Genomic DNA, 18,948 nt, shown 5'->3' on the forward strand with positions numbered 1-18,948 from the left:
CTTTGATGATGAACAGTGCTGTGGAAATGTAAATCAAATAAGTTCTTTCTTCCCCAGCTTTCACAACACTAGAAACCCTAACTAGGACACCCACTGATTCCCTCTCCCCCCACAAACTCTTACTGTGTATCTAGATGATTTGGTTGAGACAAATTCATGCTTCTCAGGTATAGAGAACAGAGAAGCATTTGCTCAGATGCTGATGATGTAGTTTTATGTTTTCTACCTTTAGACGATCCCCCACAAACAGCAGTTCTGTGTTCTAATTTCTTTAAACAAGTTACTTTTTAAAATAAACAGTCTTATTGTCACCCTCATTCAGAAGGCCTAGTTCAGTCTTATGCTGGTTTCTCAGTTGTCAGTCTGGAGTCAGTGAGCACCCACTAGCTTGGGTCAGTTCTTTCTGTGGGTATCCCTATCTTGGTCTTCACCCCTTTGCTTGTAATGTTGCTTCTCCCTCTCTATGACTGGGCTCTAGAAGTTTGGCCCAGTGCTTAACTGTGGATCTCCACATCTGCTTCCATCAATTACTGAAATGAAGGTTCCTTCCCCCCCCTTTTTTATTACTTAAAAAAATACCAATCCAAATTCCCACTCCCTCTCCTCCTCCCAGTCCTCCCTCTCCCTCCATAAACCCTCCTCCCACCCCTCCAACCCTAAGGGAGTGCCATGCACCCTACCCTGTGTAATGTCCAAGGCCCTCCCTACTACATCTAGGTTGAGCAAGGTTTACATCCAAAAAGGATAGGATCCCATGAAGCCAGTATATGCAAGTAGAGACACATCCCAGTGTCACTATCAGTGGCCCCTCAGTCTTCTGCAGCTGTCAACCCCCTTCAGGGGGCGTGGTTGTTCCCATGCTCGTTCACTCCCAGTCCAGTTGGAGTTGGTGAGCTACCATTAGCTCAAGCAAACTGTCTCAGTGGATGACACCCTCATGGTCTTGAATTTTTTGCTCATACTCTCACTCCCTCCACTCTTAAACTGGATCTTGGGAGTTCAGTCTAGTGCTCCGATGTGGGTCATTGCCTCTGTTCCCCATCTGTTATTGGATGAAGATTTTATGGTGATATTTAAGATAATCATCAGTCTGACTACAGGTTAAGGTCAGTTCAGACACCCTCTCCTTTATTGCTTAGGGTCTCAGCTGGGTTCATCTCTGTGGGTTCTTGGACACTTTTCTAGAGCCAGGTTTCTTGCTAACTCCATAATGCTCCCTCAATCAAGATATCTCTTTCCGCCGGGTGGTGGTGGTGCATGCCTTTAATCCCAGCACTTGGAAAGCAGAAGCAGGTGGATCTCTGTGAGTTCGAGGCCAACCTGGTCTACAAGAGCTAGTTCCAGGCCAGGAACCAAAAAGCTACGGAGAAACACTGTCTAGAAAAATTCAAAAAAAAAAAAGATATCTCTTTCCTTGCTCTCATATCTGTTCTTCCTTCATCTCAACCATCCCATTCCCTCAAGTTTTCCTCCACCCTCCTTCTATCCCCCTCTACTCCCCATACCCCTGTTCCCAAATTTTTGTCTGATTCGAATTTGGATGAAGGTTCCATTATGATAATTAAGGTAGTCATCAATCTGATTATAGGGGAAGAACAGTTTATGTACTCTCTCAACTATTGTTTAGATTCTTACCTGTAGTGCCTGATTTCTCACTAACCCCACAATGACTCCCTCTTTCAAGGAATCTCTTTCCTTGCTTTCCCTCTTTGTCCTTAACCCAACTTGATCTTCTCAATCCCTCATGTTTTCCTCCCTGTTGAGGACCAGCCTCAACAAAACCACTTCTTACCATGTAGGGATGTGGGAAACAAAAGGCAGGAGTTTCAGGGATTATTCAGATCCCTAACATCACCCATGTTTATTTTTCCACAGCTAATTATACCAAATGTAAACATGTTTGCATTTTTTAGCTTCCACACCTCCCCATTCCCCTACCATCCTTCCTCCATCCCCATGCTGAGGGGGACAGTTGTGTGGCATGGGCAGTTGATGGGACCACTAGAGTGGAACGAGTATTTATCCCTAGTGCATGAACTGCTCTTCATAGCCCATACCCTAAGGAGGAATACCTTGCTCAGAATCAAGGAAGAGGGCCTTGGTCCTGCCTTAAGTGATTTGACAGACTTTTTTGACTCCTCATGGGAGGCCTCACCCTCTCTGAGGAGTGGATGGGGGATGGGATGGGGAGAAGATGGGAGGAGTGGGAGGACGGGAAGGAAAGGGAATTCAAATTGGTATGTAAAATATGATTGTTTTAAAAATAAAAAAATAGTTTTATTATTCTAAGTGCATGAAAGTTTTGCCTGCATGTATGTCTGTGCACCACATGTTTGTAGTATCCGTACAGGCCAGAAGAGGGAGTTTGATCTCCTGTGACCAGAGTTAATCAACCTTGTAGGTGCTGGGAATCAAACTCAGATTCAAGAGCGGTACTCTTGATTTCTGAGCAAAATTTGAGTAACTATTTCTAGTAGAAATCCACTGGAATTTAATATGTTAAGATGGAGAAATTCTACTCATATATTTTTTGAAGGATATTTTTTGTTACTAGCTTGTCTTGGAAAATTTGTTGGCAGATAATTTCTTGAGATTCTATATTGTGTGGGCAGTGCATTAAGCTTTTTAGTATATGTGTGCACATTTTCAGGTTATAATTATTGTAGATGTGTTTTATATCAGGAAAATAATTCTGACAAGGATGACAGAAAGAGCTGAATCCTTTAAGTATTTTCTGTGCAAAACAATGTACCAACTCATTACATACATGATCTTTAATTCTCACCACAGATTAATAAAGGAAGTAGAAGTTTTATAAAAATTACTATGCATTATATTTTTCTCTCTTTTGCCTTAATTGAAATGAAATAGAAGAATCTTTGTATGTGTATGCATATAAATAAACATATAAACATTATCAACAGACACTAGAGGAATACCCACCATTTTATATGGCTTTTTATACCTAAACATTGACCTGGAAAGAATTTGTCTTTACACCCTTGGCAAATAAAGAAAGAAGCCTAGAGAAAGTAACACCTTGCTGAGCTGCTCTTTGGCAGAGATGAACCAAGCTTATGGTTTTAACTTTACATTTAACCCTTTTTTCCCCTCATGGTCTCAGGCTCCTCCTTTAACACTCTCCATTTTCTTCCTGTCTCTTTAAGCCTTGAAGCCTGGTCCTGCTTTCAGGAGACAGACATGGTGCAATGAGCAAAACTCAGTACAGACTGGTTTTCAATCCTCCTGCCTGTGCAATGTGCTGTTCCCCGAGCTTCAAAGGCTCGTCTTGCTGTTGTTTTTAGGAGTACAAGCTAGACACCAACTCCTCCATGAAGTTATGTGTGACTTTGTTTTCACAGTTGCCTTCCTTCCCTTAGTGTTTACTCATTCTCAGAAACTGCTTCTGCCCCAGCATTGGATGTCACAATGCACTGTAATTCTTTTCCTATATATTGAGAAGACATCACAAATGTTAACAGAAGTCTGACTTCAGACCTGGTACCTATAAACCTGGTACTGTATGTTTTCCCAATCCTGATGTAACATCATCTTTGACCTGGATGCTTCATCTAAAAATACAGAAGTTACCATGATTTTCCTTATCTTCACCTTGTTCGCTGGGGTGGTTGATTGAGAATGGCCCCATGGGCTCATATATTTTAATATTTGGTTTCCAATTGGTGGGACTATTTGGGAAGGATTAGGATGTATGCCTTCATTCACCCTTCCTAGTTATCTCCCTCTGCCTTGTTGTGTCTGTGATAATCTACTGCTCTAGTGCCATGCCTGCCTGCTTGCTGCCATGCTCCCTGCCATGAGAGTCACAGACTCTAATCCTCTGAACCTGTGATTCCCCCAAAACTTCTTTTGTGTAAGTTTTTTTTGTCATGGTGTCTTATTACAGCAATAGAAAAGTAACTAAGATCTTAACAACAGTAGTTCTATTTTTCAGTTGAAATAGAATCCTGATTTTTTATCTTTTCCTCCTTAACTAGTGAGAGTGCCCCCATCCTTGTTTCTTTGAGCCCATTCTTAAACAGTAGCTAGAGATTTTTTCCAAGAAATTTTATCAGATTTTATCACATCCAGCTTGAAATGCTGTTTCTTCTCCTTTCAGTAAGATAAAATCCAAACAAGTGATTGGCAAAGAAATATCTATGTAGAGCTTGACCTATCTTTATTTTATATCAAGATCTTATGTTCACTAGTCTCCTGGTGTGGGAGAATGGTCTGTATTCTGTCAATTATATTTTAAATAAATGCTGATTGGCCAGTAGCCAGGCAGGAAGTATAGGCGGTACAATCAGACAGGAAGTAGAGGCAGGTCAATAAAAACAGGAGAATTCTGGGAAGAAGGAACCCCATTCCTCTGCAGTCCTGACCCACAGATGAAGGAAGATGTGATTGCCTCACTGAAAAAGGTACTGAGCCATGTGGCTAAAATAGACAAGAATAATAGGCTAATATAAGTTATAAAAGTTAATAAGAAGTCCAAGCTAATGGACCAATCAGTTTATAACTAATGTAGACCTCTGTATGATTTTTTTGGGACTTAAAGATTGCAGGCAATGGGCAGGACAAGGACCAGGTGAAACAGAAACCCCGTCAACAGACTAAAGGCTTCACATCTTGACTACTGTTTCTTGAACATACTGGGTCTGTTTCTTTCTCTAGACCATGTTGAAGTGTGACTTGCTGAGTGAGTTTGCGAGGATGGAGGAGTGTTTAGCTTTTAACCACCCTGGTCCCATATTCTTCATTAATTTCCTTTGCAAGAGCAGCTTAAAAACAAGCTTCATCCCCATTCCTTTCAGCAAGTTTGATGCCGGGATGTTCCAACTCAATGCCTTTCCAGCTGAAATTATATTATTTCCTCAGATAGATCTTTCTTTACCTATTGCAGCACCTTTCCCACTCCTAAATATCACCTTGCCTTATTGTTTTAGCAACAACTAGTAAATTGTTTGTTTGTTTCCCTACTGTTAGACCTCACTTATCTGTACCCTCTATGGTCAAAGGTCTCAGTTCTCCGATCATGAATCCAAATGCCAGGCACATGGTAGACCTTAAATATATGGAACCTACTAGAAATTGGCTGTAAAGCATTGCATTATATAGAATTAAGTTTTTCCTTTGCTACTTGGTATCCATGTAGCATTGGGGGAAATTCCTTAACCTCTTTGAACCTCATTTGTAATGCCCATTTCTCTGAGATGTTTTTAAAATGAAAGATCAATGGATGCAATATTATTCTGAGAGACTTATTATTATTACTTTTCAAATCAGTGGTCACTTTTCTGTTGAATGGACCAATAGTTTATTAATGGCTCATTCCTCAACAATGTTCAAGCTACTCCTTATTGAATTGTATAATATCAAGATGACACATATGGTAATTCTCAAGAGGTGCTAAAGCTATTATGCTAATAACTTGTGCTTCTGTGTAGTTTATAGTAATGCAAGTGTGCTTGGTGACATGAAGCTGCCTACAGACACATTGCTGTGCTGTTGCCAACGCAGGGTTCTCATTTCCCCTGTGCTCCCCTGGTGTTTCCATTAGCTGTGTAATATAGTTTGCGCCAGCTAAGTGATTAGCATCCAACTGTTCCTGTGTTAATGCTTGTGTTCAGTTCATTAAAAAAATTCCCTGTAAGAATTCTAGCTTCATTTAAAAACCCTTCATAGCTCAGAGAAAACTTCCTATACATATATAAAAAATTATGGTCATTTGGCACAGAGATCTTTTTTTGAAGACAGGAATAAGAATGTTTTTAATTATGTATTTTTGAAAGAGTGGTTATACTGGAGTGCAAGTCACTGGTGTTGTTAAACACAATAGCCACTAAAGCTACAGTTAGATCATACCCACAGTCACTGGTGTTGTTAGACACAATAACCACTAAAGCTACAGTTAGATCATACCCACAGTCACTGGTGTTGTTAGACACAATAGCCACTAAAGCTACAGTTAGATCATACCCACAGTCACTGGTGTTGTTAGACACAATAACCACTAAAGCTACAGTTAGATCATAACCACAGTGAATGGAGAAGAAAATGGGTTTTACAAATGGTCAGATGAAAGGAGCCACTTTACCTTAGGCAGAAAGAGGCAGTTTCAGTTTAAGATAATTTTGGGGCAAGGGAAGGAAGGGTGGTGTTAGAATAGCCAAAAGTTAATACCTGTTAAGAAGACTGCATGTGGAAGGTATGATTGATGATCTCAAGTGTAGCGGATTGGAGGAGGTAATGTCTACCCAAGTAAGGTGGAACGTTTGCCTTTCATGCCTTTCCCCCACTTCTTTAGTACTGTTATCTTGTTCTAGTTTGTATATTTTAATTTCTTTTTTTCAATTCTATCATTATGTTTTATATGCCATCTGTCACTGACCCCATCAGTAGTCTCTTAGGTAAGGTTCTATTTATTAGCATTAAATATATGAAGCATGGTCATTCAGATATCATATTTGCCTATTTGTCAGTAATTCTCTGAGAATGTTAGTACTGACCTCAAGACAAGTATACAGTACCCTGTAGGCACTATCCTTAGCATCACAGGGAGTATTTTGCTGCCCCCAAATTACCTTTGTACTTCAGTATTTTAATGCTGCCCAGCCCATGAGAAAACTGCTGTATTTGTATGTTTTTATCTGTCCAGAAAACTTCTAGGACAGAATTTTAAACAATAAACTTTCAACAAAACACCTGTTTAGTAGGGTTACAATGAAGTCTGGTCTACAACATTGTGAGCCAGTGTAGCTCAGTGTTTAAACACAGGCTTGAAAAAATACTGTTCAAGATTACACATTGACTCATTTTTTTGTGTCATTTATACTTTGATACATTGTTTAGTTTCTAGAAGCCTTATTTTCCTCATCTATTTAATGAAGATAATAAGAACAATTACACTGTGATGTGTGAAAGTTGGGGCATCAATTGCTCCATTCTGATACTGATAGGAATATTGCTATCAGAAAAGTGGTTAAGTTTATGTGGATGGAGGGAAGTATTCTTTGGGAAAATTTTATAGCTCACTTTCCATTTGAGGTGCCCTAAAATGTCCTTTAGAATATCCCTTAAAAGCATCTTGGTGAGTTAGCATGAGCATCACTAAATAGAACAATGTTGTACTAGCACAAAGAACTGTATGCTTGGGTGGGACTGGGAGGCATGATGTGAAAGACACAAAGGAAAAAGAAAAGGAATATGCATACACATTTAAAAAATAGTGTGGCTTGGAGCAGACCAACTCTCCATTTCTTGGTAGCCGTCAATTGCTTATAGCCCTTCATGTAGGAGTGGTGTCTTGTGAGATTCCCCCATGCACACTGGTGTGTCATCTGGGGGTGTGACTGCACAGGCAGGTACTGCGTAGGTGACCATATTGGTGAGATTTTCTGGATGCAGACTATTCTCTGCCAAATTTAGAAGACATCATCTGATAGCAGGCGTCTTGGCCCCCTGCGTTATCCCAAGTGGTCAGACCAAAACCACTACACATATGAGCAATACTAATTAATCTCAGCAGTTTGAATTTATATATATATATAAATATATATATATATATACATACATACATAAGTATATGTATGTACATATGTGTGTTTAATGTAACAGAAAAAATTAAAGAAGTCATGAATTTGAAAGGGAGTTGGTGGGCATAGGAGAAGTTGGAGGTGGCATAAAGGACAGGTAGAGATTATGTAAATACTGTATTACATCAGAAATTCTAGATAATTAAAAGATACACCACCAAAAGTTGTTAAAATTATATATTATTATACATCATATAATTATGCATTTATATAATCATACATATATTTGTAATTACATATAATTGCACATATAATATGCTATATAATATATCCACACATAACACAATGCTATATCATATGCAGTATATAATATCTATATTATAATATATAGTATTTAATTACTATTATATGTTATGTATGTATAGTATAGTATGTATGTACACATATACATATAATATATATTATGAGAGCCAAAGGAAGTGTAAGATAAAGTATTGGGTAAAATAAAATAAAAATTGGATGAAATCTCAATTAAAATTTGCACACACTCAAACATGATCACCAATGTTCATGCATGCTATGCACTCAGTGGTTGATGAGTATAGATTTAAAAATTTTTAAATCTATTGAACTAAGGGCAACTTGGATTTTTATTTAAGAGAAACTCCTTAACTAATCATGTGCCTTCCATTTTAAGCCAGTAATTCCACTCATTATTTCATTAAATACACAGTAAGCATCTACAATGTGCCAGGCACTTAGAATTATAATCCAGTAAACAATACAGAGTGCCTGGCCTTAGAAAGCTCACATCTGAGAAGAAGTCAGATGTTTGAACAAGAATTCAAATGTCTGAACAAGAAAACCTAATGTTTGCATACAGTGCAGGGCTTAGGACGAACAAAGGTTTACTCAGGTACCTTCTCATAAAGGTCCGTCACTGTGCTGGAATATAACTACCCATGTTTTATTATAACTTAATTCTCTTGTCCTTTCATGATAGTGATTCACTATCCTATGGTACAGTTCTAATATAATTAGTTCTGCTGAAAGGTGCTAGGAATTTGCAGGATGATTTTCAGTTAATATCTGAGTTTTATTATGTCTAAATTTTAATGAGAACCAGGTAAGATCATTCTGATTTAACAAAGAGAAAAATGAGAAAAGTGTAGCTTACATCTCAGCGATTTTGTAAACCTCATTTTCCATTATGGGAATAAAAAGTTTCCTTTCTTTCTTTTGAAAATGATTGGCCAGTGTTTCAATTGTGATTTTGCACTTTTAAAAATAGAACTTTGTGTGTGCATATGGTATGTTTTCGTGAAATCTACTCCTTCATTCTTTTTGTTTTCCATCCATCTCCTTCAGTTCCTCCCCTATCCTCCTCTGACACTTTCCCTTCCCAACTTCTTGTGTCCTTTTGTTTTAAGCACACGGAGTCTACTTAGAGGTATGTGCATGGACGTTGACCACCCACTGAAGCATGGGTAGTCTTTGGAAGGCCATATTCCTGAAGAAAACTGACTCTGCCTCTTCCAGCAGCCATTGCTTCCCAATATCCTCTCAGCTAGGATGGGGATTTAATAAGTCCTTCCTACATCCATGCTAGGATTTTAGCTGGCTTGATATCCTGCAGGTCCTGTGAATGCAGTCATGCCTCTGTGAGTTCTTATGCAACTGACCATGTCATATCCAAGCAATAATGCTTCACTGCACATGTCCACCACTCCCGCCTCTTACAATCTTTCTGTCCCCTCTCCTGTGATAACTGTGGATCCTTGTCAGGGCGTGTGTGAGACAGATTTCCCATTTAGAGCTGAACAGTAGTACATAGTTTCTTATCTTATCTACTTTGATCATTTCTGTATTAATTTCATTTCTTTATTAATTTTAATCTACTTCAAACAAGAAAATTCTCTTGTGAAGGTTGAGAGATGTACAAACATATGGGCATGAAGATAAGAATTTAGGAGAAAGTTTAGTACCATGTCCATTTAGCAGGATTAGGTTCTCTCATATGGCCTATGACCAAGATAATCACAAGCTTTTGGTCCAGTAAACATTACCAGGCTTTAAGTCCAATCAGAAACTGTTTGGTTATTTCCACAAATTTTGTGCCACTATGACACCCGTGGGCACATCTTGGCAGGTCAGTTGTTACTATAGTTCACAGTTTTCATGTCTGGGTAAGATTGTCGAATACTTTTCTCTCCCAGTGGTATAAATAGAATGTTTTGGTACTGTGAGAGCTAGGCAGTGTTCAGAACATGATGTTAAGATCCTGTTGATGAGTCCACCGCATGCCTGAGTCATTGAATGTGCAGCAAAAAAGGTGATACTTATTTTGAATCTATATCATAAACACAGGTTACCTTTCGTGGTTTGTATACAAGGAACAATTTGGTAAAATAAGTATTGCCTATGTACACTTAATAAGTAGGTTTCAACTATAAGTGACGCTCTTACTTTCAGAACAAAGGTACTGTAATCGGCTAAGAAATAGTAATCCGTTGAAGGCATTTAACCTTCTACCAGTTGTGCTTATATGCTTATTGAGTAATATTACAGAGTTGATTCCCTCTAGTATAGCAATTATTATTTTTTTTCTGAGTGACATTCATTTGAATTTTATAGGTTTAAAAAGAATACATAAGAAGCCAAGGTGTTGGACATTTTTGTGTCTCATTTTATGGTTCTTTCCCAGTTCAGCCTTTCCCCATTGTTATAACAATCCATTTGAGTGGAGTCATATACTATTAAGAAAAAAGTTATAGTATTGGTTATCTGAACACTGAATGGAGAGTGCTGGTACTAAGGATCCTCAGGACCAGAGATTAATTTCAGAATCTGCCACATGGTAGAAGGGCTTCACAGCTAATGTATGTCTCCAGCTCCTTTAAAAAAATTTTAATATAGGGTTTTACTAAATTCAGTTCTCAGTCTGAGATCACATGACTGTGAAGAGGCAGTGACCTTCAGGATCATGTGAGAGCAAGATTCTCACACGGTGTGAGAGTCTACTTTTGTTTGTTTCAGTGGGTCAGTGGATAGGACATATCACTACTTACACAGTGGCTCATTTCTTGAGGACTAAATTTCTATTCTTTGCATTAATTATCAAGAAGTGAATCTACTTTTAATATATCTTTACATAGTTGTCAATATGGGAATTCACACATGCAGATTTAAAGAGGATATAAAAATAGCTTATTAATACTGTTTTTTAGTGTTTTACCTTAGTTTTTCCATATTTTTTTTGTACTTAATACCGTGAGTTCTTTAGGTTCAGATCCTGCTGAAGAAGTATGTTTGTAATGATTTTCTCTCTAATTAAGTAACTCTCAAACTAAATTACACATGAATCATCAATCTGTCATAAATACATTAAGATTATTATCTGGTGAGTGCTATCAATTTTATTCCTGTCTCTGAATTATTAGTCCCCTATTTGTTTATATAACAAATTCAGCAGGAGTAATTATGTACGAAGAAAATGATTCTGTCATTTTAAATAAACCGCTCAGCAACTAAAACATCAGGACTATAATTAAAGGCATCACTCACAGCTTCCAATTTTAATACATAAAGGAGAAGGACATGATTAGATTTCAATGCACTTGTTTTTGTTTTAACCATATCACTGTTTGATTTTGCTCCGGTTGTGCTGGTTTCAAAACACCACAGTATATTACTAAACATTACTAATTCTATATAGCAGTTTCAAAGTACATCGAACTGCCCTTATTAATGACATTAGGCTTTCAGTTTATAATCTGATCTCTGGATGCAAGCACAATTCCTTCTGCTTCCAGCCTGGAATGGCATCTGAGGTAAATTCCCAGACGAACAACACTCTCCTTCCAGTTGGGTGATACCAGAAAGTTTGGATTCACAATGTAGTCAGCAGTGATTTACAGTAAACACTGTGAAAATAACCCATGGGATTAAGGCATTCATTTGGGACTCTGAATTAATGGGCACATACCCTTCTGCCATTGGCCCACCCACACCCGGAATCACTCCCATACCTACTATTAACTAAAATGCACAATGCTCTCAAGCAAATTACCCACTTGAGACCTTGGTTTAGTGTGTTTGAAGAAAAATAGGGTGAATACATTGGGTTGAATGCCTGAGTTGCTGAACTGAGTTCACTCTCTTGATACTGTCAACCAGCTGTGGGGCTGTGAGAGCTGTGTCCCATGAAAGATGTGAGCCTAGTTCCTTAACTATCAAATGTGATAGTGATGTTGACCATGATTACTATTGCTATAGTAACCTGAGGGACTCTGAAATTATGCCTGATACCTGAAAAATACTTCCATTCTCCTGCGATGGTATTTGCAATTTTCTTCACACAAGCATTCCTTTAAATTATTAATTCTCAATGAGGCATTTCACATGCCTTTTGTAACAAGCACTCTCCTGGGCTTCTCCTGTGGCCTGTACAGTTAGAACCTGCAAGACGGGATGTAGGAATCTGACTTTAGGTAAGCTCTTTTGACAATATTTAGGCATAACCAAGTAAAAATATTTCAAGAAGGTATTGTGTGATAATATTACTTGTTGAAGATGATCAAAGCGGCAGCATAGGAATTCTTCAGTGTGGTGCAAAAGGATGTCATTTGACCTGACCAGAGTCCTGTTCTCTGCCATAGCTTATGGCATGAGTTATTCCAATGTGCACTTGTTTGTGTTGATGTTATCCATTTGTTCCATTATCCCTAACCACACCTTTTCTGCATCCCGCATTGGCTCCCAAGACCACAGCTTTTTCCCTTCCCACCTCAGCAGCCCATGTACCTGGAACACCAGTCACCCTTCCAGATGCAGTTCAAGCAGAACCTTCTGAGGGGTGGGTAGAGCCGAGTACCGACTTGGTTTTGCCAACTCACAGGCGGGTTTGATTTCCCATCTGCATCCGATTCTTCAAGAGCGGAGGTCACCTTATGTATTTTCAGCATTTTAAATAAATAATAAAAGATCTATTAATATATTTTGACACAGTTTTGTATCTTGTCTAATTTAGATTAGACTCATTTGCTCTGGGTTATTCACCTGATTCTTGAATTTATTCAAGTCATCTAGATATATCTATGAACTCTAAGCCAACTAAACCTCCAAGTCAGTTTACCTTTTACTGTTATTCTTATATCCTCTTCTGGGACCACTTCTTATAGACTCATGTGTGCTGGCCAAGTTTTGTCAAGTGCACACAGAGGGATGTCCCCGTGTGTTAGAATGTCCAAGAATAGATTGCAGAGAATCTGAAAATACTCTTTGCTGATGGTTAGCAAATTCCTTAGTAGCTGGCAAAATTCTGCATGGTGACGGTAGGAAAAGTGGGTCACATGGAACAAGGTGTTCGTTCAGCACTCTTGGAATATAGGATGTCCTTTCTTTGGGACATTTGGATCGGGTTTAGCATCACTAATCAAAATATGCTGAAATCTGGAAATTTAAAACTTTCCTGAGCTTGGCTGTGCTGCCTCACTGTATACCTTGCCTCCTATAAAAGGCCACAGTTGAAATGAAAGTGCATGAAAAACATTTATAAAATTACCTTGAGGCTTTCTGTATAAGGTGTATAAGACATAAATTGGGTTGTGTCTAGACTTAGATACCATACCCAGGATATCTCATCATATATGCAAATTTTCCAGAATCTGAAGCACCTCTGATCACAAGCATTTTAGGTAAGAGATTAATTTATTTCACCAAAGTGTGACACTGATTTCAGGTCTCTGTATGTTCATCTTTGGCTTCAGGATCTTCATAAGTATTTCAGTGATAATCTTTTGAGATGCAAAGGAGTGGTTGTGCACAATAGAGCACACTGCCACCTTCAAACTTGTATCATCTTTTCCTTCTCATAGAAACACTGAGAAATAGTTCCTACAGCACTGTATGGCTTAATATGCTTCTGTGTTTACTTTAAAACATGAAGTAAGACCCGATATTCTTCTGTAAAAAATGGATCTAAGATTTTCTTCTTTCTGATCTTTGTCCAACCTTTGCAGCACCAGACTTTCAGAAGACGGTCTTTTCTTTATTGAATTGTCTTTTTATCTAATGTCCACCTATGTATGCAAAGATTGGATTGTTGGTTCTTAGTCTGTTTTACTATTCTGTCTTATGATATCACTACACTCTCTTGGTTATTCCCATGTAAAGGTAGGCTTGGAATCATGTACGACAAATCTTGCTTTATTCCTAGGGAGATGGCTTAGTCACTACAATGCTTGTAAGCATGCCACCCTGAGTTGGGATATTACCATCTACATAAAAAACGGAGTGTGACAATGCATCCTTGTAACCTCTGTACTGGGGTGGAAAAAACAGGAGGATCTCAGGGACTCGATGATCTAGTTGAACTGGTGAGCTCCAGCCTAAGCATAGACCCTATCTCAAAATACGGAATGGAAAACTGTGATATTTCTACTAACTTCTGGCATCCATATGTGTGAATTGCATGTGCACACACGAGTACATGCATGCACGTATACCACATACATAGAAACACACAATTAAAAGGTTTGTCTATATTTCTTAAGCCAGCTGTCTTTTCCACCCACTCACCTTCATGTTACTCATAGCAGAGCTTATCGAATGCAGTCGTGGGAACTTGTTAGGAACGGAGATATTAGCCATCACTGCAGAGGTTTTGAGTCAGGGAAACTGGAGGCCTCATCAATGTGAGTTTTAATAAGATCTCCAGTTGATGCTGGTGGCCATTCAATTCTCAGAATCACTAGCAGGGAACATTTTCCTACTCCAGAACTGAGGAAGAACTTTGTGTGAGTTACCAAACAGTGACTATTTTAAGCCTTACAGGTCTGTGTCACGTGACCAATTATATGGTTACAGTGTGGAAATGGGCCCTGGCAGCAGGTCAACAAATGAGCATGACTGTGTTCAGCGAAACTGTGTTTACACCAACAGGTGGTGAGCAGAGTCTACCTGCAGACCGCAGTGTGCCAGCCCGTCTTGTGTTCCAGTCTCTAGTCTCCTGTACCACAACCCCTGGCGATTGTTCCATTCCTGTTGGAAACATGTAGTTGCCATTGCTTTAAACTTCCTTAATACCTCCAAAGGAAGGCCTTGGCCAACCGACTACTTCTCTTAGGGTTTTTTTTTTTGTGTGTGTGCAGATATCATATAATTTTCATGCTTTGCAATAGGTGTGTTTTGTACTTATTTTTGAAATTCTGTGTCATTGACTCACTTATAGGTAACCTTTAGTGCTGGCAGTTGGGCATATGATTTTAGTTTAAAGACTGAGTGTTGGTCATTGTGATGGTTTAATGTAATTGGCCCCTATAAGCTCATAGGGGTGACACTAATAGGAGGTATGGTTTTGTTGGAGTAGATAGGGCCTTGTTGGAGGAAGTGTGTTGCTGTGGAGGGGAGCTTTAAGGTCTCATATATGCTCAAGACACACACAGTGTCCCAGACCACTTCCTGTTGTCTGCGAGTAAAGACGTAGGACACTCCTCTAATTTTTCAGCACCATGTCTGCCTGCATACCACAATGTCACACCATGATGATATTGGACTAAACCTCTGAAAATGTAAGCTATCCCAATTAAATGTTTTTTTCTGTATACGAGTTGCTGTGATTATGATATCTCTTCACAGCAATAGAAACCCTAAATAAGGTAATCATTTACCCTCATTCTTTAGGACCTTTAAGTTCTGAACATTGACTCTACAGCATCTTTTAGAAATGTGTGGTTCCTGGGCCTTAAAAGAAGTATTAATAATGGGAATTGTATTAATTTACCAAGCTTGCCATGGAAAAAGGCCCCAAACTGGATAGCTTAACATAATAGAAGTTTACATCATACTTTCAGAGGCTAGAAGTCCCAAATTTGTGTTTCTGCCAGGTTATGATCTTTCTGGTGGCTTCTTACTTTCACCTTATTCTTTTAAAAATTATTTTAATTGAAAAATAAATACTGTATATATTAGCTAGGCATAATGGCACACTCCTTTAATTCCAGCACTTGGGAGGTAAAAGCAGGTGGATCTTTAGATTTGAGGTCTACAGAGTGAGTTCTAGCCCTGCCAGAGCTCTACAGAGAAACCTTGTCTGGAAAAACAAGAAGTATATATTAATACTTTACCATACAATCTTTTGAAATGAATTAATTTGCCCAATATATGAATTTTGTGGTAAAATACTTAAAATCTACTGTTAGCAATTTCAAGATACAAGGATTGCTGCTAATTATACCTATCATGTTGTATGAAATATTTTTAAACTTATTTTTGAAATTTTGTGTTCAGAATTGTTCCCAACTCCCCTGCTCAGCTGCTGGTTATAACTATGATTTTCACAGATACCGTCAGTTAAACTTTGGAAGGTTTTTCTTCATTTTTTAAAATTGATTTTTATTGAGCTCTACATTTTCTCTGTTCCCCTCCCTGGCTCCCCTCCCCCTTCAGCCCTCTCCCAAGGTCCCCATGCTCCCAATTTACTCAGGAGATCTTGTCTTTTTCAACTTCCCATTTAGATTAATCTATGCCCACACCATATTGCACCTATCATAATGTCTTCCAGGTTTATTCATGCTGTTTAAATGACAATATTTATTTTTCTTTTGTGAAGATTTTTTTCTTTTTAAATTGTGTGTATGCATGTGCATGCACACATGTGTATTTCTGTGTGCGTTTGTATATACACATGTACATGAATGCAGGTACTTGCAAAGTACAAAAGAGAGCATTGGGTCTCCTGGAGGTGGAGTTACAGGCAGTTGAGCTTTCCTACATGGATGCTGAGAACTAAATTTGGGTCTTCTACAAGATCAGCAAGTCCTCTTACTTTCAAATCTATACTTCTAACCTGTGAAAAGATGGCTTGCCTCCCGATAGGCCCATGTAACCCAGGTCTTTCACATGACAGGAAGGGTTACTCACCACTATACTAATGAAGATGCTCTTTTTCTTTTAAGACAGAAAGATATTGTATGATGTTCATGACCATACTATGTTTTCTGCTGTCATCTAGGTTTATGTGTTATTTTAATATCATGGATGGTTTTAGAATGAACCTTGTATATAGGATTTTCATATGTTTAACCATCCCTGCATCTCTGTGATGAAGCCGACTTGATGGTAATGGATGATGGTTTTGAGGTGTTCTTGTTTACAATTTGCCAGTATTTAATTAAGTATTTTTTTGCATCAATGTTCATGAGTGATATTGGTCTGTAATTCTTTCTTAGTAACGTCTTTATGTGGTTTGTGTATCAGGGTAATTGTAGCCTCATAAAAAGAGTTTCACAATGTTCCTTCTGTTTTCTATTGTGTGGAACAATTTGAGGAGTATTGGTACTAATTCTTCTTTGAAAATATTGTAGAATTCTGAGCCAAAACCATCTGGTTCTGGGATTTTTTTTTGGTTGAGAGACTTTTGAGGACTGTTTCTATTTCTTTGGCGGTTATATGTCTATTTAATTTGCTTATCTGGTTTCAATTTAATTTTAGTAAGTGGTATTTATCCAGAAAGTTGACCATTTCCTTTAAGTTTTCCAATTTTGTAGATTACAGGTTTTTGAAATACGTCCTCATGATTCTCTGTATTTCCTCCATGTCTGTTGGTATGTTCCACTTTTATTTTCTGAATTTGTTAATTTGGATATTCTTTCTCTGCCTTTTGGTTAGTTTGGATAAAGGTTTTTCTATTTTGTTGATTTTCTCGAAGAGCCAACTCTTTGTTTCATTGATTCTTTGCTCTGTCCTAGGTTGCTGGCTCAGTCCTGCTCCTGTGGAGTTTGCTGTCCCAGGCCTGCTTCGGCCCAGGTCGCTGGCTTAGTCCTGCTCTTGTGGAGTTCACTGACTCAGTCCTGCTCTGGCCTGAGTTGCTGGCTCAGTCCTGTTTCCATAAATGTCCCTGGTCTGGATCAGCTCCCACTCATGTGGAGTTCACTGTCTCTGTCCTACTCCAGCCTAGGTTGCTGGCTCAGTTTATTGTTTGTTTTTTGAAGAGTAGGTTTTCTCACAGGAGTGAGGTGATACATGGATGTGGTGTTTTCATTTGTACCTGTCTGTTGCTAAGTGATGTTAAGCATCTTTTCACAAACCTGCTAACCATGTTTATCTTTCATGAAATGCTTTCTCAGGTCTTCTGTCTGCTTTGTAACTGGTCTATTTATTTCATTGTAATCGAGATGAATTCCTTGTGCATTTTGAATACTTGCCTCTTAGGAGATACATAGTTTAACAATTTTTTTCCCATTTCATTGTTTATCTCATTGCTGCTTTACTGATTGCTTCTTTGGTTATGTGTAAGATTTTTAGTTCAATGTAATTCCATTTGCCCATTTTTTACTTTAGCTACCTAAGCTTCCTATATCTACAGGGTTCTTGCCCAGATAAATGGTATGTAGATATTGTTCTAGAAGTTTTATAGTTTCTCCTCTTATATGCAAATATTTAATAATTTTGAACTGATTTTGATATCCAGTGTGTGATAAAATTTCTAACTTCATTTTTCTGTATGCCTGGTCCATTTGTTGGAGACTGTTCCCCATTGTGTGGTAATTGGTACCTTCCCTTGTCATCATGATGAGTGAATGTCTTTCTAGTTTTCCAACTCTTTTCCATAGTGCAATGTGTTTGCCTTTAGTGTCATACTATTTTGACTACAGTAGCTTTGTATTATATTTTAAAGCCAGGTGTTATTAAGCCTCTAGCTTTGTTCTTTCTGTTCAAGATTATTTTATTTTTTAAATAATTACTTTTGATTTATAAAAAGTAATTTTTTTTCTGGTCCTGTGAATAAAAATTGATAATTTGGTAGAGATTCTTTACTTTTCTGGACCCAGTCTTTGGATGGCAACACCTACTGTTGACATCCTTTCTGTCACTGTCCTTTGGAGTGTGCCTCTTGTTTAATTTCCCACTTTTGTGAGGAATCTACCTGTACTGATTTGAGACTCTCATGATTTCTGCAAATTTTTATTTTTATAAAGCCATGTGTATAAATACTAGAGAGTTAGGAATTCAGAATTGTACTGAAGATAGGAGTCAAAGAATAACAGTAATGAGGGAATACACAGTAAGTTTCAACAGTGGTTGCTCCAGATATGAATATGTAAGAATTTTTTTCTACTTGTTTTATAATATGGAATTTTTATTGCTGGGAATGGTTCACAGGAATTGCTGTTTTACTTTAGAAGAACAGATCATGGTTATGATTTAATAATCTATTTTTCTTTAAGAGGGGAAATTTGTACTTATATAAAAACATGTTAGATGGGCCTGAGTTAGTAATGAAACTTAACCAAAAGCTTACTTGATCAATAAATATCTAACACAGTTACTGATGCACAGAGCTTGCTCAGTATGATGTTTAGTCTCTAGAATCAATTTGACAAGATTTGGAATTACCATGGAAACACAT

At 38.0% G+C, this 18,948-nt stretch overlaps 1 long non-coding RNA gene across 1 annotated transcript; it reads right to left on the bottom strand.

Annotated features, from left to right (window-relative positions):
- Positions 1-8,012: 8,012 nt before the first annotated feature.
- On the bottom strand, positions 8,013-12,741 carry LOC142855504 (uncharacterized). The gene is made up of 3 exons (XR_012911521.1): positions 12,673-12,741; positions 12,342-12,484; positions 8,013-11,461 (listed from the first exon to the last, which is right to left on the bottom strand). It is a non-coding gene; the product is annotated as an uncharacterized LOC142855504 (long non-coding RNA).
- Between the last annotated feature and the right edge of the window lie 6,207 nt (positions 12,742-18,948).

The sequence above is a fragment of the Microtus pennsylvanicus genome, chromosome 8 (assembly GCF_037038515.1).
Source record: "Microtus pennsylvanicus isolate mMicPen1 chromosome 8, mMicPen1.hap1, whole genome shotgun sequence".
Classification (NCBI taxonomy): domain Eukaryota; kingdom Metazoa; phylum Chordata; class Mammalia; order Rodentia; family Cricetidae; genus Microtus; species Microtus pennsylvanicus.